This window comes from Pleurodeles waltl, unplaced genomic scaffold (assembly GCF_031143425.1).
Source record: "Pleurodeles waltl isolate 20211129_DDA unplaced genomic scaffold, aPleWal1.hap1.20221129 scaffold_466, whole genome shotgun sequence".
In the NCBI taxonomy this organism is placed as follows: Eukaryota; Metazoa; Chordata; class Amphibia; order Caudata; family Salamandridae; genus Pleurodeles; species Pleurodeles waltl.
Window position 1 is genome coordinate 22537 of NW_027150174.1, and position 26153 is coordinate 48689.

The following is a 26153-nucleotide window of genomic DNA, read 5'->3' on the forward strand; positions in this document are numbered from 1 at the left end:
CCAAGGACCAATAGTTGCTGCTCTGCAGTTCTCTTTTCCTCATCCCACTGGGTGGCGACACCTCCATTCACTCTGGCCAGGAGAAATAGCTCTTCTACACTACCTTAACAACTCCAGAAAGAAACGGGAAGGCACGCCAATCACTTACCTCTTCTTGCACTTTTTTCACTTACTGGAGAGGCTCTGTCACTCAGACTCTGCCATCTGCAACACATTCGCCATGCCTTGCAGGCAGAGGGTGGCCAGTCTTTCCTTTCCTTTTGGCAAACCAGGGTCCCACTGAAAGTACGTAGGAGTTGTCGGAAAAATCGGATCTGTCATCATGGACTCCTTTCTGAAACAAGATGCAAAATAACGCCCCTTCTCACAATCCCAGTGAAAGTGAAAGGGTCAGAGGTGTGTTGTTTAATGCTAAGGACGCAACAGTGGATCACGTGCTCTCTGCTGGGATGTTTTCCTATGTTGAAGAGGGTTTATTCTGCACAGGCCCTGCTCACCCATTCTTTCTGTGGTCGATAAATGGATCGTTGAGTTAATGACACCTGTTACAGCGCCAGGAAATGCCGGAAAATGCTGCCGAATGCTTTTAAAACAGCTCAAATTGTACGCACCTTTCCTCTTTTTATTCCCTGTTTCTGGAATGCTCTGCTTTTGGACTCTATTACACTTGCGTCTGCAACTCACTTCATTCTTCCACACCTAATAGATCATCGTCCTTTTATCAGATTTCCCACACGCTGTGCTGATTTTTTGCATTTGGTTGCCAACTGTAGGCTCGAGCACTATTTCTTGGGGGCTAAGGATTATTCATGGTACAAGTCTTAAAGAAAATAAGTCGGGGGACTAACCAAGTTAGACACTATGCAAGTGACATCACGGCACATGACATCACGGCACATGACATCAGGCCGTGTGAAATCGCACCTGGAAAAACAGGAAGTGGCATCACAACCCATGACCTGCCAGGAAATGAGATGCCAAGAAGTGAGATCTGATCTGAAGACCTGACACATATGCTTACCGCAAGAAAGCAAAGCCTTAGCTTGGGGAGCCTTGGTCCGTCGTGGAGCAAATGCTGTCTTGACTTTGGGCCGAGTGTAAAGTGCATAATAATTGTACGTTTTCCTTGGGAAAGTGTGTATTTTCGTGTTAATGCTGTTCTTTTTCCTTTCTTTTTTTAAGAGAGTAAAAAAAGAGTGTAGTAAATAAAAAGTGTAAAATGAAATTAGCGAGGAAGCTGTGTAATGGAGGTTAGACGTGCGCCACCTAGTGTGTGCGAGAGGCAAAATGCCTACAGCACCTGGTATTCCCAGGCGGTCTCCCATCCAAGTACTAACCAGGCCCGACCCTGCTTAGCTTCCGAGATCGGACGAGATCGGGCGCATTCAGGGTGGTATGGCCGTAGGCAGGAAAAGCTGCACTTTCAGCTCTCTTCTGCTCACCCGGCCCACCCGCCTGGAGCCTACTGCTCTTAATTGCAGCGGAACACCCTCCCACTGGGAACTCCCACACTGCCCCAGGCACAATGCCCCAACCCACACGGAACAACATTTTGTACTCCTCCATTTACCATGCTCGGCGCTACTCCCGCTTCTCTCGTCTTCACAGGCTGCAGCAGCCCCCACCAAACCTAGCACGACCAGCAGACGGCGCCTGTCACACTCTCAATTGCAATGGACAACCCTCACCTCACACAGCATGTGCTGCGCCTCCTTGGACCCCTCCTTAGGGCATGACACCGAGGAGTCACCAGGGGAGACGCTGCTTCTCAACAGCAGCCTTCATTCCCCCCTCCCAAGGACCAATAGTTGCTGCTCTGCAGTTCTCTTTTCCTCATCCCACTGGGTGGCGACACCTCCATTCACTCTGGCCAGGAGAAATAGCTCTTCTACACTACCTTAACAACTCCAGAAAGAAACGGGAAGGCACGCCAATCACTTACCTCTTCTTGCACTTTTTTCACTTACTGGAGAGGCTCTGTCACTCAGACTCTGCCATCTGCAACACATTCGCCATGCCTTGCAGGCAGAGGGTGGCCAGTCTTTCCTTTCCTTTTGGCAAACCAGGGTCCCACTGAAAGTACGTAGGAGTTGTCGGAAAAATCGGATCTGTCATCATGGACTCCTTTCTGAAACAAGATGCAAAATAACGCCCCTTCTCACAATCCCAGTGAAAGTGAAAGGGTCAGAGGTGTGTTGTTTAATGCTAAGGACGCAACAGTGGATCACGTGCTCTCTGCTGGGATGTTTTCCTATGTTGAAGAGGGTTTATTCTGCACAGGCCCTGCTCACCCATTCTTTCTGTGGTCGATAAATGGATCGTTGAGTTAATGACACCTGTTACAGCGCCAGGAAATGCCGGAAAATGCTGCCGAATGCTTTTAAAACAGCTCAAATTGTACGCACCTTTCCTCTTTTTATTCCCTGTTTCTGGAATGCTCTGCTTTTGGACTCTATTACACTTGCGTCTGCAACTCACTTCATTCTTCCACACCTAATAGATCATCGTCCTTTTATCAGATTTCCCACACGCTGTGCTGATTTTTTGCATTTGGTTGCCAACTGTAGGCTCGAGCACTATTTCTTGGGGGCTAAGGATTATTCATGGTACAAGTCTTAAAGAAAATAAGTCGGGGGACTAACCAAGTTAGACACTATGCAAGTGACATCACGGCACATGACATCACGGCACATGACATCAGGCCGTGTGAAATCGCACCTGGAAAAACAGGAAGTGGCATCACAACCCATGACCTGCCAGGAAATGAGATGCCAAGAAGTGAGATCTGATCTGAAGACCTGACACATATGCTTACCGCAAGAAAGCAAAGCCTTAGCTTGGGGAGCCTTGGTCCGTCGTGGAGCAAATGCTGTCTTGACTTTGGGCCGAGTGTAAAGTGCATAATAATTGTACGTTTTCCTTGGGAAAGTGTGTATTTTCGTGTTAATGCTGTTCTTTTTCCTTTCTTTTTTTAAGAGAGTAAAAAAAGAGTGTAGTAAATAAAAAGTGTAAAATGAAATTAGCGAGGAAGCTGTGTAATGGAGGTTAGACGTGCGCCACCTAGTGTGTGCGAGAGGCAAAATGCCTACAGCACCTGGTATTCCCAGGCGGTCTCCCATCCAAGTACTAACCAGGCCCGACCCTGCTTAGCTTCCGAGATCGGACGAGATCGGGCGCATTCAGGGTGGTATGGCCGTAGGCAGGAAAAGCTGCACTTTCAGCTCTCTTCTGCTCACCCGGCCCACCCGCCTGGAGCCTACTGCTCTTAATTGCAGCGGAACACCCTCCCACTGGGAACTCCCACACTGCCCCAGGCACAATGCCCCAACCCACACGGAACAACATTTTGTACTCCTCCATTTACCATGCTCGGCGCTACTCCCGCTTCTCTCGTCTTCACAGGCTGCTGCAGCCCCCACCAAACCTAGCACGACCAGCAGACGGCGCCTGTCACACTCTCAATTGCAATGGACAACCCTCACCTCACACAGCATGTGCTGCGCCTCCTTGGACCCCTCCTTAGGGCATGACACCGAGGAGTCACCAGGGGAGACGCTGCTTCTCAACAGCAGCCTTCATTCCCCCCTCCCAAGGACCAATAGTTGCTGCTCTGCAGTTCTCTTTTCCTCATCCCACTGGGTGGCGACACCTCCATTCACTCTGGCCAGGAGAAATAGCTCTTCTACACTACCTTAACAACTCCAGAAAGAAACGGGAAGGCACGCCAATCACTTACCTCTTCTTGCACTTTTTTCACTTACTGGAGAGGCTCTGTCACTCAGACTCTGCCATCTGCAACACATTCGCCATGCCTTGCAGGCAGAGGGTGGCCAGTCTTTCCTTTCCTTTTGGCAAACCAGGGTCCCACTGAAAGTACGTAGGAGTTGTCGGAAAAATCGGATCTGTCATCATGGACTCCTTTCTGAAACAAGATGCAAAATAACGCCCCTTCTCACAATCCCAGTGAAAGTGAAAGGGTCAGAGGTGTGTTGTTTAATGCTAAGGACGCAACAGTGGATCACGTGCTCTCTGCTGGGATGTTTTCCTATGTTGAAGAGGGTTTATTCTGCACAGGCCCTGCTCACCCATTCTTTCTGTGGTCGATAAATGGATCGTTGAGTTAATGACACCTGTTACAGCGCCAGGAAATGCCGGAAAATGCTGCCGAATGCTTTTAAAACAGCTCAAATTGTACGCACCTTTCCTCTTTTTATTCCCTGTTTCTGGAATGCTCTGCTTTTGGACTCTATTACACTTGCGTCTGCAACTCACTTCATTCTTCCACACCTAATAGATCATCGTCCTTTTATCAGATTTCCCACACGCTGTGCTGATTTTTTGCATTTGGTTGCCAACTGTAGGCTCGAGCACTATTTCTTGGGGGCTAAGGATTATTCATGGTACAAGTCTTAAAGAAAATAAGTCGGGGGACTAACCAAGTTAGACACTATGCAAGTGACATCACGGCACATGACATCACGGCACATGACATCAGGCCGTGTGAAATCGCACCTGGAAAAACAGGAAGTGGCATCACAACCCATGACCTGCCAGGAAATGAGATGCCAAGAAGTGAGATCTGATCTGAAGACCTGACACATATGCTTACCGCAAGAAAGCAAAGCCTTAGCTTGGGGAGCCTTGGTCCGTCGTGGAGCAAATGCTGTCTTGACTTTGGGCCGAGTGTAAAGTGCATAATAATTGTACGTTTTCCTTGGGAAAGTGTGTATTTTCGTGTTAATGCTGTTCTTTTTCCTTTCTTTTTTTAAGAGAGTAAAAAAAGAGTGTAGTAAATAAAAAGTGTAAAATGAAATTAGCGAGGAAGCTGTGTAATGGAGGTTAGACGTGCGCCACCTAGTGTGTGCGAGAGGCAAAATGCCTACAGCACCTGGTATTCCCAGGCGGTCTCCCATCCAAGTACTAACCAGGCCCGACCCTGCTTAGCTTCCGAGATCGGACCAGATCGGGCGCATTCAGGGTGGTATGGCCGTAGGCAGGAAAAGCTGCACTTTCAGCTCTCTTCTGCTCACCCGGCCCACCCGCCTGGAGCCTACTGCTCTTAATTGCAGCGGAACACCCTCCCACTGGGAACTCCCACACTGCCCCAGGCACAATGCCCCAACCCACACGGAACAACATTTTGTACTCCTCCATTTACCATGCTCGGCGCTACTCCCGCTTCTCTCGTCTTCACAGGCTGCTGCAGCCCCCACCAAACCTAGCACGACCAGCAGACGGCGCCTGTCACACTCTCAATTGCAATGGACAACCCTCACCTCACACAGCATGTGCTGCGCCTCCTTGGACCCCTCCTTAGGGCATGACACCGAGGAGTCACCAGGGGAGACGCTGCTTCTCAACAGCAGCCTTCATTCCCCCCTCCCAAGGACCAATAGTTGCTGCTATGCAGTTCTCTTTTCCTCATCCCACTGGGTGGCGACACCTCCATTCACTCTGGCCAGGAGAAATAGCTCTTCTACACTACCTTAACAACTCCAGAAAGAAACGGGAAGGCACGCCAATCACTTACCTCTTCTTGCACTTTTTTCACTTACTGGAGAGGCTCTGTCACTCAGACTCTGCCATCTGCAACACATTCGCCATGCCTTGCAGGCAGAGGGTGGCCAGTCTTTCCTTTCCTTTTGGCAAACCAGGGTCCCACTGAAAGTACGTAGGAGTTGTCGGAAAAATCGGATCTGTCATCATGGACTCCTTTCTGAAACAAGATGCAAAATAACGCCCCTTCTCACAATCCCAGTGAAAGTGAAAGGGTCAGAGGTGTGTTGTTTAATGCTAAGGACGCAACAGTGGATCACGTGCTCTCTGCTGGGATGTTTTCCTATGTTGAAGAGGGTTTATTCTGCACAGGCCCTGCTCACCCATTCTTTCTGTGGTCGATAAATGGATCGTTGAGTTAATGACACCTGTTACAGCGCCAGGAAATGCCGGAAAATGCTGCCGAATGCTTTTAAAACAGCTCAAATTGTACGCACCTTTCCTCTTTTTATTCCCTGTTTCTGGAATGCTCTGCTTTTGGACTCTATTACACTTGCGTCTGCAACTCACTTCATTCTTCCACACCTAATAGATCATCGTCCTTTTATCAGATTTCCCACACGCTGTGCTGATTTTTTGCATTTGGTTGCCAACTGTAGGCTCGAGCACTATTTCTTGGGGGCTAAGGATTATTCATGGTACAAGTCTTAAAGAAAATAAGTCGGGGGACTAACCAAGTTAGACACTATGCAAGTGACATCACGGCACATGACATCACGGCACATGACATCAGGCCGTGTGAAATCGCACCTGGAAAAACAGGAAGTGGCATCACAACCCATGACCTGCCAGGAAATGAGATGCCAAGAAGTGAGATCTGATCTGAAGACCTGACACATATGCTTACCGCAAGAAAGCAAAGCCTTAGCTAGGGGAGCCTTGGTCCGTCGTGGAGCAAATGCTGTCTTGACTTTGGGCCGAGTGTAAAGTGCATAATAATTGTACGTTTTCCTTGGGAAAGTGTGTATTTTCGTGTTAATGCTGTTCTTTTTCCTTTCTTTTTTTAAGAGAGTAAAAAAAGAGTGTAGTAAATAAAAAGTGTAAAATGAAATTAGCGAGGAAGCTGTGTAATGGAGGTTAGACGTGCGCCACCTAGTGTGTGCGAGAGGCAAAATGCCTACAGCACCTGGTATTCCCAGGCGGTCTCCCATCCAAGTACTAACCAGGCCCGACCCTGCTTAGCTTCCGAGATCGGACGAGATCGGGCGCATTCAGGGTGGTATGGCCGTAGGCAGGAAAAGCTGCACTTTCAGCTCTCTTCTGCTCACCCGGCCCACCCGCCTGGAGCCTACTGCTCTTAATTGCAGCGGAACACCCTCCCACTGGGAACTCCCACACTGCCCCAGGCACAATGCCCCAACCCACACGGAACAACATTTTGTACTCCTCCATTTACCATGCTCGGCGCTACTCCCGCTTCTCTCGTCTTCACAGGCTGCTGCAGCCCCCACCAAACCTAGCACGACCAGCAGACGGCGCCTGTCACACTCTCAATTGCAATGGACAACCCTCACCTCACACAGCATGTGCTGCGCCTCCTTGGACCCCTCCTTAGGGCATGACACCGAGGAGTCACCAGGGGAGACGCTGCTTCTCAACAGCAGCCTTCATTCCCCCCTCCCAAGGACCAATAGTTGCTGCTCTGCAGTTCTCTTTTCCTCATCCCACTGGGTGGCGACACCTCCATTCACTCTGGCCAGGAGAAATAGCTCTTCTACACTACCTTAACAACTCCAGAAAGAAACGGGAAGGCACGCCAATCACTTACCTCTTCTTGCACTTTTTTCACTTACTGGAGAGGCTCTGTCACTCAGACTCTGCCATCTGCAACACATTCGCCATGCCTTGCAGGCAGAGGGTGGCCAGTCTTTCCTTTCCTTTTGGCAAACCAGGGTCCCACTGAAAGTACGTAGGAGTTGTCGGAAAAATCGGATCTGTCATCATGGACTCCTTTCTGAAACAAGATGCAAAATAACGCCCCTTCTCACAATCCCAGTGAAAGTGAAAGGGTCAGAGGTGTGTTGTTTAATGCTAAGGACGCAACAGTGGATCACGTGCTCTCTGCTGGGATGTTTTCCTATGTTGAAGAGGGTTTATTCTGCACAGGCCCTGCTCACCCATTCTTTCTGTGGTCGATAAATGGATCGTTGAGTTAATGACACCTGTTACAGCGCCAGGAAATGCCGGAAAATGCTGCCGAATGCTTTTAAAACAGCTCAAATTGTACGCACCTTTCCTCTTTTTATTCCCTGTTTCTGGAATGCTCTGCTTTTGGACTCTATTACACTTGCGTCTGCAACTCACTTCATTCTTCCACACCTAATAGATCATCGTCCTTTTATCAGATTTCCCACACGCTGTGCTGATTTTTTGCATTTGGTTGCCAACTGTAGGCTCGAGCACTATTTCTTGGGGGCTAAGGATTATTCATGGTACAAGTCTTAAAGAAAATAAGTCGGGGGACTAACCAAGTTAGACACTATGCAAGTGACATCACGGCACATGACATCACGGCACATGACATCAGGCCGTGTGAAATCGCACCTGGAAAAACAGGAAGTGGCATCACAACCCATGACCTGCCAGGAAATGAGATGCCAAGAAGTGAGATCTGATCTGAAGACCTGACACATATGCTTACCGCAAGAAAGCAAAGCCTTAGCTTGGGGAGCCTTGGTCCGTCGTGGAGCAAATGCTGTCTTGACTTTGGGCCGAGTGTAAAGTGCATAATAATTGTACGTTTTCCTTGGGAAAGTGTGTATTTTCGTGTTAATGCTGTTCTTTTTCCTTTCTTTTTTTAAGAGAGTAAAAAAAGAGTGTAGTAAATAAAAAGTGTAAAATGAAATTAGCGAGGAAGCTGTGTAATGGAGGTTAGACGTGCGCCACCTAGTGTGTGCGAGAGGCAAAATGCCTACAGCACCTGGTATTCCCAGGCGGTCTCCCATCCAAGTACTAACCAGGCCCGACCCTGCTTAGCTTCCGAGATCGGACCAGATCGGGCGCATTCAGGGTGGTATGGCCGTAGGCAGGAAAAGCTGCACTTTCAGCTCTCTTCTGCTCACCCGGCCCACCCGCCTGGAGCCTACTGCTCTTAATTGCAGCGGAACACCCTCCCACTGGGAACTCCCACACTGCCCCAGGCACAATGCCCCAACCCACACGGAACAACATTTTGTACTCCTCCATTTACCATGCTCGGCGCTACTCCCGCTTCTCTCGTCTTCACAGGCTGCTGCAGCCCCCACCAAACCTAGCACGACCAGCAGACGGCGCCTGTCACACTCTCAATTGCAATGGACAACCCTCACCTCACACAGCATGTGCTGCGCCTCCTTGGACCCCTCCTTAGGGCATGACACCGAGGAGTCACCAGGGGAGACGCTGCTTCTCAACAGCAGCCTTCATTCCCCCCTCCCAAGGACCAATAGTTGCTGCTATGCAGTTCTCTTTTCCTCATCCCACTGGGTGGCGACACCTCCATTCACTCTGGCCAGGAGAAATAGCTCTTCTACACTACCTTAACAACTCCAGAAAGAAACGGGAAGGCACGCCAATCACTTACCTCTTCTTGCACTTTTTTCACTTACTGGAGAGGCTCTGTCACTCAGACTCTGCCATCTGCAACACATTCGCCATGCCTTGCAGGCAGAGGGTGGCCAGTCTTTCCTTTCCTTTTGGCAAACCAGGGTCCCACTGAAAGTACGTAGGAGTTGTCGGAAAAATCGGATCTGTCATCATGGACTCCTTTCTGAAACAAGATGCAAAATAACGCCCCTTCTCACAATCCCAGTGAAAGTGAAAGGGTCAGAGGTGTGTTGTTTAATGCTAAGGACGCAACAGTGGATCACGTGCTCTCTGCTGGGATGTTTTCCTATGTTGAAGAGGGTTTATTCTGCACAGGCCCTGCTCACCCATTCTTTCTGTGGTCGATAAATGGATCGTTGAGTTAATGACACCTGTTACAGCGCCAGGAAATGCCGGAAAATGCTGCCGAATGCTTTTAAAACAGCTCAAATTGTACGCACCTTTCCTCTTTTTATTCCCTGTTTCTGGAATGCTCTGCTTTTGGACTCTATTACACTTGCGTCTGCAACTCACTTCATTCTTCCACACCTAATAGATCATCGTCCTTTTATCAGATTTCCCACACGCTGTGCTGATTTTTTGCATTTGGTTGCCAACTGTAGGCTCGAGCACTATTTCTTGGGGGCTAAGGATTATTCATGGTACAAGTCTTAAAGAAAATAAGTCGGGGGACTAACCAAGTTAGACACTATGCAAGTGACATCACGGCACATGACATCACGGCACATGACATCAGGCCGTGTGAAATCGCACCTGGAAAAACAGGAAGTGGCATCACAACCCATGACCTGCCAGGAAATGAGATGCCAAGAAGTGAGATCTGATCTGAAGACCTGACACATATGCTTACCGCAAGAAAGCAAAGCCTTAGCTTGGGGAGCCTTGGTCCGTCGTGGAGCAAATGCTGTCTTGACTTTGGGCCGAGTGTAAAGTGCATAATAATTGTACGTTTTCCTTGGGAAAGTGTGTATTTTCGTGTTAATGCTGTTCTTTTTCCTTTCTTTTTTTAAGAGAGTAAAAAAAGAGTGTAGTAAATAAAAAGTGTAAAATGAAATTAGCGAGGAAGCTGTGTAATGGAGGTTAGACGTGCGCCACCTAGTGTGTGCGAGAGGCAAAATGCCTACAGCACCTGGTATTCCCAGGCGGTCTCCCATCCAAGTACTAACCAGGCCCGACCCTGCTTAGCTTCCGAGATCGGACGAGATCGGGCGCATTCAGGGTGGTATGGCCGTAGGCAGGAAAAGCTGCACTTTCAGCTCTCTTCTGCTCACCCGGCCCACCCGCCTGGAGCCTACTGCTCTTAATTGCAGCGGAACACCCTCCCACTGGGAACTCCCACACTGCCCCAGGCACAATGCCCCAACCCACACGGAACAACATTTTGTACTCCTCCATTTACCATGCTCGGCGCTACTCCCGCTTCTCTCGTCTTCACAGGCTGCAGCAGCCCCCACCAAACCTAGCACGACCAGCAGACGGCGCCTGTCACACTCTCAATTGCAATGGACAACCCTCACCTCACACAGCATGTGCTGCGCCTCCTTGGACCCCTCCTTAGGGCATGACACCGAGGAGTCACCAGGGGAGACGCTGCTTCTCAACAGCAGCCTTCATTCCCCCCTCCCAAGGACCAATAGTTGCTGCTCTGCAGTTCTCTTTTCCTCATCCCACTGGGTGGCGACACCTCCATTCACTCTGGCCAGGAGAAATAGCTCTTCTACACTACCTTAACAACTCCAGAAAGAAACGGGAAGGCACGCCAATCACTTACCTCTTCTTGCACTTTTTTCACTTACTGGAGAGGCTCTGTCACTCAGACTCTGCCATCTGCAACACATTCGCCATGCCTTGCAGGCAGAGGGTGGCCAGTCTTTCCTTTCCTTTTGGCAAACCAGGGTCCCACTGAAAGTACGTAGGAGTTGTCGGAAAAATCGGATCTGTCATCATGGACTCCTTTCTGAAACAAGATGCAAAATAACGCCCCTTCTCACAATCCCAGTGAAAGTGAAAGGGTCAGAGGTGTGTTGTTTAATGCTAAGGACGCAACAGTGGATCACGTGCTCTCTGCTGGGATGTTTTCCTATGTTGAAGAGGGTTTATTCTGCACAGGCCCTGCTCACCCATTCTTTCTGTGGTCGATAAATGGATCGTTGAGTTAATGACACCTGTTACAGCGCCAGGAAATGCCGGAAAATGCTGCCGAATGCTTTTAAAACAGCTCAAATTGTACGCACCTTTCCTCTTTTTATTCCCTGTTTCTGGAATGCTCTGCTTTTGGACTCTATTACACTTGCGTCTGCAACTCACTTCATTCTTCCACACCTAATAGATCATCGTCCTTTTATCAGATTTCCCACACGCTGTGCTGATTTTTTGCATTTGGTTGCCAACTGTAGGCTCGAGCACTATTTCTTGGGGGCTAAGGATTATTCATGGTACAAGTCTTAAAGAAAATAAGTCGGGGGACTAACCAAGTTAGACACTATGCAAGTGACATCACGGCACATGACATCACGGCACATGACATCAGGCCGTGTGAAATCGCACCTGGAAAAACAGGAAGTGGCATCACAACCCATGACCTGCCAGGAAATGAGATGCCAAGAAGTGAGATCTGATCTGAAGACCTGACACATATGCTTACCGCAAGAAAGCAAAGCCTTAGCTTGGGGAGCCTTGGTCCGTCGTGGAGCAAATGCTGTCTTGACTTTGGGCCGAGTGTAAAGTGCATAATAATTGTACGTTTTCCTTGGGAAAGTGTGTATTTTCGTGTTAATGCTGTTCTTTTTCCTTTCTTTTTTTAAGAGAGTAAAAAAAGAGTGTAGTAAATAAAAAGTGTAAAATGAAATTAGCGAGGAAGCTGTGTAATGGAGGTTAGACGTGCGCCACCTAGTGTGTGCGAGAGGCAAAATGCCTACAGCACCTGGTATTCCCAGGCGGTCTCCCATCCAAGTACTAACCAGGCCCGACCCTGCTTAGCTTCCGAGATCGGACGAGATCGGGCGCATTCAGGGTGGTATGGCCGTAGGCAGGAAAAGCTGCACTTTCAGCTCTCTTCTGCTCACCCGGCCCACCCGCCTGGAGCCTACTGCTCTTAATTGCAGCGGAACACCCTCCCACTGGGAACTCCCACACTGCCCCAGGCACAATGCCCCAACCCACACGGAACAACATTTTGTACTCCTCCATTTACCATGCTCGGCGCTACTCCCGCTTCTCTCGTCTTCACAGGCTGCAGCAGCCCCCACCAAACCTAGCACGACCAGCAGACGGCGCCTGTCACACTCTCAATTGCAATGGACAACCCTCACCTCACACAGCATGTGCTGCGCCTCCTTGGACCCCTCCTTAGGGCATGACACCGAGGAGTCACCAGGGGAGACGCTGCTTCTCAACAGCAGCCTTCATTCCCCCCTCCCAAGGACCAATAGTTGCTGCTCTGCAGTTCTCTTTTCCTCATCCCACTGGGTGGCGACACCTCCATTCACTCTGGCCAGGAGAAATAGCTCTTCTACACTACCTTAACAACTCCAGAAAGAAACGGGAAGGCACGCCAATCACTTACCTCTTCTTGCACTTTTTTCACTTACTGGAGAGGCTCTGTCACTCAGACTCTGCCATCTGCAACACATTCGCCATGCCTTGCAGGCAGAGGGTGGCCAGTCTTTCCTTTCCTTTTGGCAAACCAGGGTCCCACTGAAAGTACGTAGGAGTTGTCGGAAAAATCGGATCTGTCATCATGGACTCCTTTCTGAAACAAGATGCAAAATAACGCCCCTTCTCACAATCCCAGTGAAAGTGAAAGGGTCAGAGGTGTGTTGTTTAATGCTAAGGACGCAACAGTGGATCACGTGCTCTCTGCTGGGATGTTTTCCTATGTTGAAGAGGGTTTATTCTGCACAGGCCCTGCTCACCCATTCTTTCTGTGGTCGATAAATGGATCGTTGAGTTAATGACACCTGTTACAGCGCCAGGAAATGCCGGAAAATGCTGCCGAATGCTTTTAAAACAGCTCAAATTGTACGCACCTTTCCTCTTTTTATTCCCTGTTTCTGGAATGCTCTGCTTTTGGACTCTATTACACTTGCGTCTGCAACTCACTTCATTCTTCCACACCTAATAGATCATCGTCCTTTTATCAGATTTCCCACACGCTGTGCTGATTTTTTGCATTTGGTTGCCAACTGTAGGCTCGAGCACTATTTCTTGGGGGCTAAGGATTATTCATGGTACAAGTCTTAAAGAAAATAAGTCGGGGGACTAACCAAGTTAGACACTATGCAAGTGACATCACGGCACATGACATCACGGCACATGACATCAGGCCGTGTGAAATCGCACCTGGAAAAACAGGAAGTGGCATCACAACCCATGACCTGCCAGGAAATGAGATGCCAAGAAGTGAGATCTGATCTGAAGACCTGACACATATGCTTACCGCAAGAAAGCAAAGCCTTAGCTTGGGGAGCCTTGGTCCGTCGTGGAGCAAATGCTGTCTTGACTTTGGGCCGAGTGTAAAGTGCATAATAATTGTACGTTTTCCTTGGGAAAGTGTGTATTTTCGTGTTAATGCTGTTCTTTTTCCTTTCTTTTTTTAAGAGAGTAAAAAAAGAGTGTAGTAAATAAAAAGTGTAAAATGAAATTAGCGAGGAAGCTGTGTAATGGAGGTTAGACGTGCGCCACCTAGTGTGTGCGAGAGGCAAAATGCCTACAGCACCTGGTATTCCCAGGCGGTCTCCCATCCAAGTACTAACCAGGCCCGACCCTGCTTAGCTTCCGAGATCGGACGAGATCGGGCGCATTCAGGGTGGTATGGCCATAGGCAGGAAAAGCTGCACTTTCAGCTCTCTTCTGCTCACCCGGCCCACCCGCCTGGAGCCTACTGCTCTTAATTGCAGCGGAACACCCTCCCACTGGGAACTCCCACACTGCCCCAGGCACAATGCCCCAACCCACACGGAACAACATTTTGTACTCCTCCATTTACCATGCTCGGCGCTACTCCCGCTTCTCTCGTCTTCACAGGCTGCAGCAGCCCCCACCAAACCTAGCACGACCAGCAGACGGCGCCTGTCACACTCTCAATTGCAATGGACAACCCTCACCTCACACAGCATGTGCTGCGCCTCCTTGGACCCCTCCTTAGGGCATGACACCGAGGAGTCACCAGGGGAGACGCTGCTTCTCAACAGCAGCCTTCATTCCCCCCTCCCAAGGACCAATAGTTGCTGCTCTGCAGTTCTCTTTTCCTCATCCCACTGGGTGGCGACACCTCCATTCACTCTGGCCAGGAGAAATAGCTCTTCTACACTACCTTAACAACTCCAGAAAGAAACGGGAAGGCACGCCAATCACTTACCTCTTCTTGCACTTTTTTCACTTACTGGAGAGGCTCTGTCACTCAGACTCTGCCATCTGCAACACATTCGCCATGCCTTGCAGGCAGAGGGTGGCCAGTCTTTCCTTTCCTTTTGGCAAACCAGGGTCCCACTGAAAGTACGTAGGAGTTGTCGGAAAAATCGGATCTGTCATCATGGACTCCTTTCTGAAACAAGATGCAAAATAACGCCCCTTCTCACAATCCCAGTGAAAGTGAAAGGGTCAGAGGTGTGTTGTTTAATGCTAAGGACGCAACAGTGGATCACGTGCTCTCTGCTGGGATGTTTTCCTATGTTGAAGAGGGTTTATTCTGCACAGGCCCTGCTCACCCATTCTTTCTGTGGTCGATAAATGGATCGTTGAGTTAATGACACCTGTTACAGCGCCAGGAAATGCCGGAAAATGCTGCCGAATGCTTTTAAAACAGCTCAAATTGTACGCACCTTTCCTCTTTTTATTCCCTGTTTCTGGAATGCTCTGCTTTTGGACTCTATTACACTTGCGTCTGCAACTCACTTCATTCTTCCACACCTAATAGATCATCGTCCTTTTATCAGATTTCCCACACGCTGTGCTGATTTTTTGCATTTGGTTGCCAACTGTAGGCTCGAGCACTATTTCTTGGGGGCTAAGGATTATTCATGGTACAAGTCTTAAAGAAAATAAGTCGGGGGACTAACCAAGTTAGACACTATGCAAGTGACATCACGGCACATGACATCACGGCACATGACATCAGGCCGTGTGAAATCGCACCTGGAAAAACAGGAAGTGGCATCACAACCCATGACCTGCCAGGAAATGAGATGCCAAGAAGTGAGATCTGATCTGAAGACCTGACACATATGCTTACCGCAAGAAAGCAAAGCCTTAGCTTGGGGAGCCTTGGTCCGTCGTGGAGCAAATGCTGTCTTGACTTTGGGCCGAGTGTAAAGTGCATAATAATTGTACGTTTTCCTTGGGAAAGTGTGTATTTTCGTGTTAATGCTGTTCTTTTTCCTTTCTTTTTTTAAGAGAGTAAAAAAAGAGTGTAGTAAATAAAAAGTGTAAAATGAAATTAGCGAGGAAGCTGTGTAATGGAGGTTAGACGTGCGCCACCTAGTGTGTGCGAGAGGCAAAATGCCTACAGCACCTGGTATTCCCAGGCGGTCTCCCATCCAAGTACTAACCAGGCCCGACCCTGCTTAGCTTCCGAGATCGGACCAGATCGGGCGCATTCAGGGTGGTATGGCCGTAGGCAGGAAAAGCTGCACTTTCAGCTCTCTTCTGCTCACCCGGCCCACCCGCCTGGAGCCTACTGCTCTTAATTGCAGCGGAACACCCTCCCACTGGGAACTCCCACACTGCCCCAGGCACAATGCCCCAACCCACACGGAACAACATTTTGTACTCCTCCATTTACCATGCTCGGCGCTACTCCCGCTTCTCTCGTCTTCACAGGCTGCTGCAGCCCCCACCAAACCTAGCACGACCAGCAGACGGCGCCTGTCACACTCTCAATTGCAATGGACAACCCTCACCTCACACAGCATGTGCTGCGCCTCCTTGGACCCCTCCTTAGGGCATGACACCGAGGAGTCACCAGGGGAGACGCTGCTTCTCAACAGCAGCCTTCATTCCCCCCTCCCAAGGACCAATAGTTGCTGCTATGCAGTTCTCTTTTCCTCATCCCACTGGGTGGCGACACCTCCATTCACTCTGGCCAGGAGAAATAGCTCTTCTACACTACCTTAACAACTCCAGAAAGAAACGGGAAGGCACGCCAATCACTTACCTCTTCTTGCACTTTTTTCACTTACTGGAGAGGCTCTGTCACTCAGACTCTGCCATCTGCAACACATTCGCCATGCCTTGCAGGCAGAGGGTGGCCAGTCTTTCCTTTCCTTTTGGCAAACCAGGGTCCCACTGAAAGTACGTAGGAGTTGTCGGAAAAATCGGATCTGTCATCATGGACTCCTTTCTGAAACAAGATGCAAAATAACGCCCCTTCTCACAATCCCAGTGAAAGTGAAAGGGTCAGAGGTGTGTTGTTTAATGCTAAGGACGCAACAGTGGATCACGTGCTCTCTGCTGGGATGTTTTCCTATGTTGAAGAGGGTTTATTCTGCACAGGCCCTGCTCACCCATTCTTTCTGTGGTCGATAAATGGATCGTTGAGTTAATGACACCTGTTACAGCGCCAGGAAATGCCGGAAAATGCTGCCGAATGCTTTTAAAACAGCTCAAATTGTACGCACCTTTCCTCTTTTTATTCCCTGTTTCTGGAATGCTCTGCTTTTGGACTCTATTACACTTGCGTCTGCAACTCACTTCATTCTTCCACACCTAATAGATCATCGTCCTTTTATCAGATTTCCCACACGCTGTGCTGATTTTTTGCATTTGGTTGCCAACTGTAGGCTCGAGCACTATTTCTTGGGGGCTAAGGATTATTCATGGTACAAGTCTTAAAGAAAATAAGTCGGGGGACTAACCAAGTTAGACACTATGCAAGTGACATCACGGCACATGACATCACGGCACATGACATCAGGCCGTGTGAAATCGCACCTGGAAAAACAGGAAGTGGCATCACAACCCATGACCTGCCAGGAAATGAGATGCCAAGAAGTGAGATCTGATCTGAAGACCTGACACATATGCTTACCGCAAGAAAGCAAAGCCTTAGCTTGGGGAGCCTTGGTCCGTCGTGGAGCAAATGCTGTCTTGACTTTGGGCCGAGTGTAAAGTGCATAATAATTGTACGTTTTCCTTGGGAAAGTGTGTATTTTCGTGTTAATGCTGTTCTTTTTCCTTTCTTTTTTTAAGAGAGTAAAAAAAGAGTGTAGTAAATAAAAAGTGTAAAATGAAATTAGCGAGGAAGCTGTGTAATGGAGGTTAGACGTGCGCCACCTAGTGTGTGCGAGAGGCAAAATGCCTACAGCACCTGGTATTCCCAGGCGGTCTCCCATCCAAGTACTAACCAGGCCCGACCCTGCTTAGCTTCCGAGATCGGACGAGATCGGGCGCATTCAGGGTGGTATGGCCGTAGGCAGGAAAAGCTGCACTTTCAGCTCTCTTCTGCTCACCCGGCCCACCCGCCTGGAGCCTACTGCTCTTAATTGCAGCGGAACACCCTCCCACTGGGAACTCCCACACTGCCCCAGGCACAATGCCCCAACCCACACGGAACAACATTTTGTACTCCTCCATTTACCATGCTCGGCGCTACTCCCGCTTCTCTCGTCTTCACAGGCTGCTGCAGCCCCCACCAAACCTAGCACGACCAGCAGACGGCGCCTGTCACACTCTCAATTGCAATGGACAACCCTCACCTCACACAGCATGTGCTGCGCCTCCTTGGACCCCTCCTTAGGGCATGACACCGAGGAGTCACCAGGGGAGACGCTGCTTCTCAACAGCAGCCTTCATTCCCCCCTCCCAAGGACCAATAGTTGCTGCTCTGCAGTTCTCTTTTCCTCATCCCACTGGGTGGCGACACCTCCATTCACTCTGGCCAGGAGAAATAGCTCTTCTACACTACCTTAACAACTCCAGAAAGAAACGGGAAGGCACGCCAATCACTTACCTCTTCTTGCACTTTTTTCACTTACTGGAGAGGCTCTGTCACTCAGACTCTGCCATCTGCAACACATTCGCCATGCCTTGCAGGCAGAGGGTGGCCAGTCTTTCCTTTCCTTTTGGCAAACCAGGGTCCCACTGAAAGTACGTAGGAGTTGTCGGAAAAATCGGATCTGTCATCATGGACTCCTTTCTGAAACAAGATGCAAAATAACGCCCCTTCTCACAATCCCAGTGAAAGTGAAAGGGTCAGAGGTGTGTTGTTTAATGCTAAGGACGCAACAGTGGATCACGTGCTCTCTGCTGGGATGTTTTCCTATGTTGAAGAGGGTTTATTCTGCACAGGCCCTGCTCACCCATTCTTTCTGTGGTCGATAAATGGATCGTTGAGTTAATGACACCTGTTACAGCGCCAGGAAATGCCGGAAAATGCTGCCGAATGCTTTTAAAACAGCTCAAATTGTACGCACCTTTCCTCTTTTTATTCCCTGTTTCTGGAATGCTCTGCTTTTGGACTCTATTACACTTGCGTCTGCAACTCACTTCATTCTTCCACACCTAATAGATCATCGTCCTTTTATCAGATTTCCCACACGCTGTGCTGATTTTTTGCATTTGGTTGCCAACTGTAGGCTCGAGCACTATTTCTTGGGGGCTAAGGATTATTCATGGTACAAGTCTTAAAGAAAATAAGTCGGGGGACTAACCAAGTTAGACACTATGCAAGTGACATCACGGCACATGACATCACGGCACATGACATCAGGCCGTGTGAAATCGCACCTGGAAAAACAGGAAGTGGCATCACAACCCATGACCTGCCAGGAAATGAGATGCCAAGAAGTGAGATCTGATCTGAAGACCTGACACATATGCTTACCGCAAGAAAGCAAAGCCTTAGCTTGGGGAGCCTTGGTCCGTCGTGGAGCAAATGCTGTCTTGACTTTGGGCCGAGTGTAAAGTGCATAATAATTGTACGTTTTCCTTGGGAAAGTGTGTATTTTCGTGTTAATGCTGTTCTTTTTCCTTTCTTTTTTTAAGAGAGTAAAAAAAGAGTGTAGTAAATAAAAAGTGTAAAATGAAATTAGCGAGGAAGCTGTGTAATGGAGGTTAGACGTGCGCCACCTAGTGTGTGCGAGAGGCAAAATGCCTACAGCACCTGGTATTCCCAGGCGGTCTCCCATCCAAGTACTAACCAGGCCCGACCCTGCTTAGCTTCCGAGATCGGACCAGATCGGGCGCATTCAGGGTGGTATGGCCGTAGGCAGGAAAAGCTGCACTTTCAGCTCTCTTCTGCTCACCCGGCCCACCCGCCTGGAGCCTACTGCTCTTAATTGCAGCGGAACACCCTCCCACTGGGAACTCCCACACTGCCCCAGGCACAATGCCCCAACCCACACGGAACAACATTTTGTACTCCTCCATTTACCATGCTCGGCGCTACTCCCGCTTCTCTCGTCTTCACAGGCTGCTGCAGCCCCCACCAAACCTAGCACGACCAGCAGACGGCGCCTGTCACACTCTCAATTGCAATGGACAACCCTCACCTCACACAGCATGTGCTGCGCCTCCTTGGACCCCTCCTTAGGGCATGACACCGAGGAGTCACCAGGGGAGACGCTGCTTCTCAACAGCAGCCTTCATTCCCCCCTCCCAAGGACCAATAGTTGCTGCTCTGCAGTTCTCTTTTCCTCATCCCACTGGGTGGCGACACCTCCATTCACTCTGGCCAGGAGAAATAGCTCTTCTACACTACCTTAACAACTCCAGAAAGAAACGGGAAGGCACGCCAATCACTTACCTCTTCTTGCACTTTTTTCACTTACTGGAGAGGCTCTGTCACTCAGACTCTGCCATCTGCAACACATTCGCCATGCCTTGCAGGCAGAGGGTGGCCAGTCTTTCCTTTCCTTTTGGCAAACCAGGGTCCCACTGAAAGTACGTAGGAGTTGTCGGAAAAATCGGATCTGTCATCATGGACTCCTTTCTGAAACAAGATGCAAAATAACGCCCCTTCTCACAATCCCAGTGAAAGTGAAAGGGTCAGAGGTGTGTTGTTTAATGCTAAGGACGCAACAGTGGATCACGTGCTCTCTGCTGGGATGTTTTCCTATGTTGAAGAGGGTTTATTCTGCACAGGCCCTGCTCACCCATTCTTTCTGTGGTCGATAAATGGATCGTTGAGTTAATGACACCTGTTACAGCGCCAGGAAATGCCGGAAAATGCTGCCGAATGCTTTTAAAACAGCTCAAATTGTACGCACCTTTCCTCTTTTTATTCCCTGTTTCTGGAATGCTCTGCTTTTGGACTCTATTACACTTGCGTCTGCAACTCACTTCATTCTTCCACACCTAATAGATCATCGTCCTTTTATCAGATTTCCCACACGCTGTGCTGATTTTTTGCATTTGGTTGCCAACTGTAGGCTCGAGCACTATTTCTTGGGGGCTAAGGATTATTCATGGTACAAGTCTTAAAGAAAATAAGTCGGGGGACTAACCAAGTTAGACACTATGCAAGTGACATCACGGCACATGACATCACGGCACATGACATCAGGCCGTGTGAAATCGCACCTGGAAAAACAGGAAGTGGCATCACAACCCATGACCTGCCAGGAAATGAGATGCCAAGAAGTGAGATCTGATCTGAAGACCTGACACATATGCTTACCGCAAGAAAGCAAAGCCTTAGCTTGGGGAGCCTTGGTCCGTCGTGGAGCAAATGCTGTCTTGACTTTGGGCCGAGTGTAAAGTGCATAATAATTGTACGTTTTCCTTGGGAAAGTGTGTATTTTCGTGTTAATGCTGTTCTTTTTCCTTTCTTTTTTTAAGAGAGTAAAAAAAGAGTGTAGTAAATAAAAAGTGTAAAATGAAATTAGCGAGGAAGCTGTGTAATGGAGGTTAGACGTGCGCCACCTAGTGTGTGCGAGAGGCAAAATGCCTACAGCACCTGGTATTCCCAGGCGGTCTCCCATCCAAGTACTAACCAGGCCCGACCCTGCTTAGCTTCCGAGATCGGACCAGATCGGGCGCATTCAGGGTGGTATGGCCGTAGGCAGGAAAAGCTGCACTTTCAGCTCTCTTCTGCTCACCCGGCCCACCCGCCTGGAGCCTACTGCTCTTAATTGCAGCGGAACACCCTCCCACTGGGAACTCCCACACTGCCCCAGGCACAATGCCCCAACCCACACGGAACAACATTTTGTACTCCTCCATTTACCATGCTCGGCGCTACTCCCGCTTCTCTCGTCTTCACAGGCTGCTGCAGCCCCCACCAAACCTAGCACGACCAGCAGACGGCGCCTGTCACACTCTCAATTGCAATGGACAACCCTCACCTCACACAGCATGTGCTGCGCCTCCTTGGACCCCTCCTTAGGGCATGACACCGAGGAGTCACCAGGGGAGACGCTGCTTCTCAACAGCAGCCTTCATTCCCCCCTCCCAAGGACCAATAGTTGCTGCTATGCAGTTCTCTTTTCCTCATCCCACTGGGTGGCGACACCTCCATTCACTCTGGCCAGGAGAAATAGCTCTTCTACACTACCTTAACAACTCCAGAAAGAAACGGGAAGGCACGCCAATCACTTACCTCTTCTTGCACTTTTTTCACTTACTGGAGAGGCTCTGTCACTCAGACTCTGCCATCTGCAACACATTCGCCATGCCTTGCAGGCAGAGGGTGGCCAGTCTTTCCTTTCCTTTTGGCAAACCAGGGTCCCACTGAAAGTACGTAGGAGTTGTCGGAAAAATCGGATCTGTCATCATGGACTCCTTTCTGAAACAAGATGCAAAATAACGCCCCTTCTCACAATCCCAGTGAAAGTGAAAGGGTCAGAGGTGTGTTGTTTAATGCTAAGGACGCAACAGTGGATCACGTGCTCTCTGCTGGGATGTTTTCCTATGTTGAAGAGGGTTTATTCTGCACAGGCCCTGCTCACCCATTCTTTCTGTGGTCGATAAATGGATCGTTGAGTTAATGACACCTGTTACAGCGCCAGGAAATGCCGGAAAATGCTGCCGAATGCTTTTAAAACAGCTCAAATTGTACGCACCTTTCCTCTTTTTATTCCCTGTTTCTGGAATGCTCTGCTTTTGGACTCTATTACACTTGCGTCTGCAACTCACTTCATTCTTCCACACCTAATAGATCATCGTCCTTTTATCAGATTTCCCACACGCTGTGCTGATTTTTTGCATTTGGTTGCCAACTGTAGGCTCGAGCACTATTTCTTGGGGGCTAAGGATTATTCATGGTACAAGTCTTAAAGAAAATAAGTCGGGGGACTAACCAAGTTAGACACTATGCAAGTGACATCACGGCACATGACATCACGGCACATGACATCAGGCCGTGTGAAATCGCACCTGGAAAAACAGGAAGTGGCATCACAACCCATGACCTGCCAGGAAATGAGATGCCAAGAAGTGAGATCTGATCTGAAGACCTGACACATATGCTTACCGCAAGAAAGCAAAGCCTTAGCTTGGGGAGCCTTGGTCCGTCGTGGAGCAAATGCTGTCTTGACTTTGGGCCGAGTGTAAAGTGCATAATAATTGTACGTTTTCCTTGGGAAAGTGTGTATTTTCGTGTTAATGCTGTTCTTTTTCCTTTCTTTTTTTAAGAGAGTAAAAAAAGAGTGTAGTAAATAAAAAGTGTAAAATGAAATTAGCGAGGAAGCTGTGTAATGGAGGTTAGACGTGCGCCACCTAGTGTGTGCGAGAGGCAAAATGCCTACAGCACCTGGTATTCCCAGGCGGTCTCCCATCCAAGTACTAACCAGGCCCGACCCTGCTTAGCTTCCGAGATCGGACGAGATCGGGCGCATTCAGGGTGGTATGGCCGTAGGCAGGAAAAGCTGCACTTTCAGCTCTCTTCTGCTCACCCGGCCCACCCGCCTGGAGCCTACTGCTCTTAATTGCAGCGGAACACCCTCCCACTGGGAACTCCCACACTGCCCCAGGCACAATGCCCCAACCCACACGGAACAACATTTTGTACTCCTCCATTTACCATGCTCGGCGCTACTCCCGCTTCTCTCGTCTTCACAGGCTGCAGCAGCCCCCACCAAACCTAGCACGACCAGCAGACGGCGCCTGTCACACTCTCAATTGCAATGGACAACCCTCACCTCACACAGCATGTGCTGCGCCTCCTTGGACCCCTCCTTAGGGCATGACACCGAGGAGTCACCAGGGGAGACGCTGCTTCTCAACAGCAGCCTTCATTCCCCCCTCCCAAGGACCAATAGTTGCTGCTCTGCAGTTCTCTTTTCCTCATCCCACTGGGTGGCGACACCTCCATTCACTCTGGCCAGGAGAAATAGCTCTTCTACACTACCTTAACAACTCCAGAAAGAAACGGGAAGGCACGCCAATCACTTACCTCTTCTTGCACTTTTTTCACTTACTGGAGAGGCTCTGTCACTCAGACTCTGCCATCTGCAACACATTCGCCATGCCTTGCAGGCAGAGGGTGGCCAGTCTTTCCTTTCCTTTTGGCAAACCAGGGTCCCACTGAAAGTACGTAGGAGTTGTCGGAAAAATCGGATCTGTCATCATGGACTCCTTTCTGAAACAAGATGCAAAATAACGCCCCTTCTCACAATCCCAGTGAAAGTGAAAGGGTCAGAGGTGTGTTGTTTAATGCTAAGGACGCAACAGTGGATCACGTGCTCTCTGCTGGGATGTTTTCCTATGTTGAAGAGGGTTTATTCTGCACAGGCCCTGCTCACCCATTCTTTCTGTGGTCGATAAATGGATCGTTGAGTTAATGACACCTGTTACAGCGCCAGGAAATGCCGGAAAATGCTGCCGAATGCTTTTAAAACAGCTCAAATTGTACGCACCTTTCCTCTTTTTATTCCCTGTTTCTGGAATGCTCTGCTTTTGGACTCTATTACACTTGCGTCTGCAACTCACTTCATTCTTCCACACCTAATAGATCATCGTCCTTTTATCAGATTTCCCACACGCTGTGCTGATTTTTTGCATTTGGTTGCCAACTGTAGGCTCGAGCACTATTTCTTGGGGGCTAAGGATTATTCATGGTACAAGTCTTAAAGAAAATAAGTCGGGGGACTAACCAAGTTAGACACTATGCAAGTGACATCACGGCACATGACATCACGGCACATGACATCAGGCCGTGTGAAATCGCACCTGGAAAAACAGGAAGTGGCATCACAACCCATGACCTGCCAGGAAATGAGATGCCAAGAAGTGAGATCTGATCTGAAGACCTGACACATATGCTTACCGCAAGAAAGCAAAGCCTTAGCTTGGGGAGCCTTGGTCCGTCGTGGAGCAAATGCTGTCTTGACTTTGGGCCGAGTGTAAAGTGCATAATAATTGTACGTTTTCCTTGGGAAAGTGTGTATTTTCGTGTTAATGCTGTTCTTTTTCCTTTCTTTTTTTAAGAGAGTAAAAAAAGAGTGTAGTAAATAAAAAGTGTAAAATGAAATTAGCGAGGAAGCTGTGTAATGGAGGTTAGACGTGCGCCACCTAGTGTGTGCGAGAGGCAAAATGCCTACAGCACCTGGTATTCCCAGGCGGTCTCCCATCCAAGTACTAACCAGGCCCGACCCTGCTTAGCTTCCGAGATCGGACGAGATCGGGCGCATTCAGGGTGGTATGGCCGTAGGCAGGAAAAGCTGCACTTTCAGCTCTCTTCTGCTCACCCGGCCCACCCGCCTGGAGCCTACTGCTCTTAATTGCAGCGGAACACCCTCCCACTGGGAACTCCCACACTGCCCCAGGCACAATGCCCCAACCCACACGGAACAACATTTTGTACTCCTCCATTTACCATGCTCGGCGCTACTCCCGCTTCTCTCGTCTTCACAGGCTGCAGCAGCCCCCACCAAACCTAGCACGACCAGCAGACGGCGCCTGTCACACTCTCAATTGCAATGGACAACCCTCACCTCACACAGCATGTGCTGCGCCTCCTTGGACCCCTCCTTAGGGCATGACACCGAGGAGTCACCAGGGGAGACGCTGCTTCTCAACAGCAGCCTTCATTCCCCCCTCCCAAGGACCAATAGTTGCTGCTCTGCAGTTCTCTTTTCCTCATCCCACTGGGTGGCGACACCTCCATTCACTCTGGCCAGGAGAAATAGCTCTTCTACACTACCTTAACAACTCCAGAAAGAAACGGGAAGGCACGCCAATCACTTACCTCTTCTTGCACTTTTTTCACTTACTGGAGAGGCTCTGTCACTCAGACTCTGCCATCTGCAACACATTCGCCATGCCTTGCAGGCAGAGGGTGGCCAGTCTTTCCTTTCCTTTTGGCAAACCAGGGTCCCACTGAAAGTACGTAGGAGTTGTCGGAAAAATCGGATCTGTCATCATGGACTCCTTTCTGAAACAAGATGCAAAATAACGCCCCTTCTCACAATCCCAGTGAAAGTGAAAGGGTCAGAGGTGTGTTGTTTAATGCTAAGGACGCAACAGTGGATCACGTGCTCTCTGCTGGGATGTTTTCCTATGTTGAAGAGGGTTTATTCTGCACAGGCCCTGCTCACCCATTCTTTCTGTGGTCGATAAATGGATCGTTGAGTTAATGACACCTGTTACAGCGCCAGGAAATGCCGGAAAATGCTGCCGAATGCTTTTAAAACAGCTCAAATTGTACGCACCTTTCCTCTTTTTATTCCCTGTTTCTGGAATGCTCTGCTTTTGGACTCTATTACACTTGCGTCTGCAACTCACTTCATTCTTCCACACCTAATAGATCATCGTCCTTTTATCAGATTTCCCACACGCTGTGCTGATTTTTTGCATTTGGTTGCCAACTGTAGGCTCGAGCACTATTTCTTGGGGGCTAAGGATTATTCATGGTACAAGTCTTAAAGAAAATAAGTCGGGGGACTAACCAAGTTAGACACTATGCAAGTGACATCACGGCACATGACATCACGGCACATGACATCAGGCCGTGTGAAATCGCACCTGGAAAAACAGGAAGTGGCATCACAACCCATGACCTGCCAGGAAATGAGATGCCAAGAAGTGAGATCTGATCTGAAGACCTGACACATATGCTTACCGCAAGAAAGCAAAGC

The 26153-nt window shown here is 49.2% G+C and overlaps 14 non-coding genes across 14 annotated transcripts; all 14 read right to left on the bottom strand.

Moving 5' to 3' along the window:
- Positions 1 to 1288: 1288 nt before the first annotated feature.
- LOC138278346 (5S ribosomal RNA) lies at positions 1289 to 1407 on the bottom strand. Its single transcript, XR_011200671.1, has one exon. It is a non-coding gene; the product is annotated as a 5S ribosomal RNA (ribosomal RNA).
- Positions 1408 to 3082: 1675 nt separating this feature from the next.
- LOC138278347 (5S ribosomal RNA) lies at positions 3083 to 3201 on the bottom strand. The gene has a single exon (XR_011200672.1). It is a non-coding gene; the product is annotated as a 5S ribosomal RNA (ribosomal RNA).
- Positions 3202 to 4876: 1675 nt separating this feature from the next.
- On the bottom strand, positions 4877 to 4995 carry LOC138278370 (5S ribosomal RNA). The gene has a single exon (XR_011200693.1). It is a non-coding gene; the product is annotated as a 5S ribosomal RNA (ribosomal RNA).
- A 1675-nt stretch (positions 4996 to 6670) lies between these two features.
- Positions 6671 to 6789, bottom strand: LOC138278348 (5S ribosomal RNA). The gene has a single exon (XR_011200673.1). It is a non-coding gene; the product is annotated as a 5S ribosomal RNA (ribosomal RNA).
- A 1675-nt stretch (positions 6790 to 8464) lies between these two features.
- LOC138278371 (5S ribosomal RNA) lies at positions 8465 to 8583 on the bottom strand. The gene has a single exon (XR_011200694.1). It is a non-coding gene; the product is annotated as a 5S ribosomal RNA (ribosomal RNA).
- Positions 8584 to 10258: 1675 nt separating this feature from the next.
- LOC138278349 (5S ribosomal RNA) lies at positions 10259 to 10377 on the bottom strand. Its single transcript, XR_011200674.1, has one exon. It is a non-coding gene; the product is annotated as a 5S ribosomal RNA (ribosomal RNA).
- A 1675-nt stretch (positions 10378 to 12052) lies between these two features.
- LOC138278350 (5S ribosomal RNA) lies at positions 12053 to 12171 on the bottom strand. The gene has a single exon (XR_011200675.1). It is a non-coding gene; the product is annotated as a 5S ribosomal RNA (ribosomal RNA).
- A 1675-nt stretch (positions 12172 to 13846) lies between these two features.
- Positions 13847 to 13965, bottom strand: LOC138278363 (5S ribosomal RNA). The gene has a single exon (XR_011200687.1). It is a non-coding gene; the product is annotated as a 5S ribosomal RNA (ribosomal RNA).
- A 1675-nt stretch (positions 13966 to 15640) lies between these two features.
- On the bottom strand, positions 15641 to 15759 carry LOC138278372 (5S ribosomal RNA). Its single transcript, XR_011200695.1, has one exon. It is a non-coding gene; the product is annotated as a 5S ribosomal RNA (ribosomal RNA).
- Positions 15760 to 17434: 1675 nt separating this feature from the next.
- On the bottom strand, positions 17435 to 17553 carry LOC138278352 (5S ribosomal RNA). The gene has a single exon (XR_011200676.1). It is a non-coding gene; the product is annotated as a 5S ribosomal RNA (ribosomal RNA).
- A 1675-nt stretch (positions 17554 to 19228) lies between these two features.
- Positions 19229 to 19347, bottom strand: LOC138278373 (5S ribosomal RNA). The gene has a single exon (XR_011200696.1). It is a non-coding gene; the product is annotated as a 5S ribosomal RNA (ribosomal RNA).
- A 1675-nt stretch (positions 19348 to 21022) lies between these two features.
- Positions 21023 to 21141, bottom strand: LOC138278374 (5S ribosomal RNA). The gene has a single exon (XR_011200697.1). It is a non-coding gene; the product is annotated as a 5S ribosomal RNA (ribosomal RNA).
- Positions 21142 to 22816: 1675 nt separating this feature from the next.
- LOC138278354 (5S ribosomal RNA) lies at positions 22817 to 22935 on the bottom strand. The gene has a single exon (XR_011200678.1). It is a non-coding gene; the product is annotated as a 5S ribosomal RNA (ribosomal RNA).
- Positions 22936 to 24610: 1675 nt separating this feature from the next.
- On the bottom strand, positions 24611 to 24729 carry LOC138278355 (5S ribosomal RNA). The gene has a single exon (XR_011200679.1). It is a non-coding gene; the product is annotated as a 5S ribosomal RNA (ribosomal RNA).
- Between the last annotated feature and the right edge of the window lie 1424 nt (positions 24730 to 26153).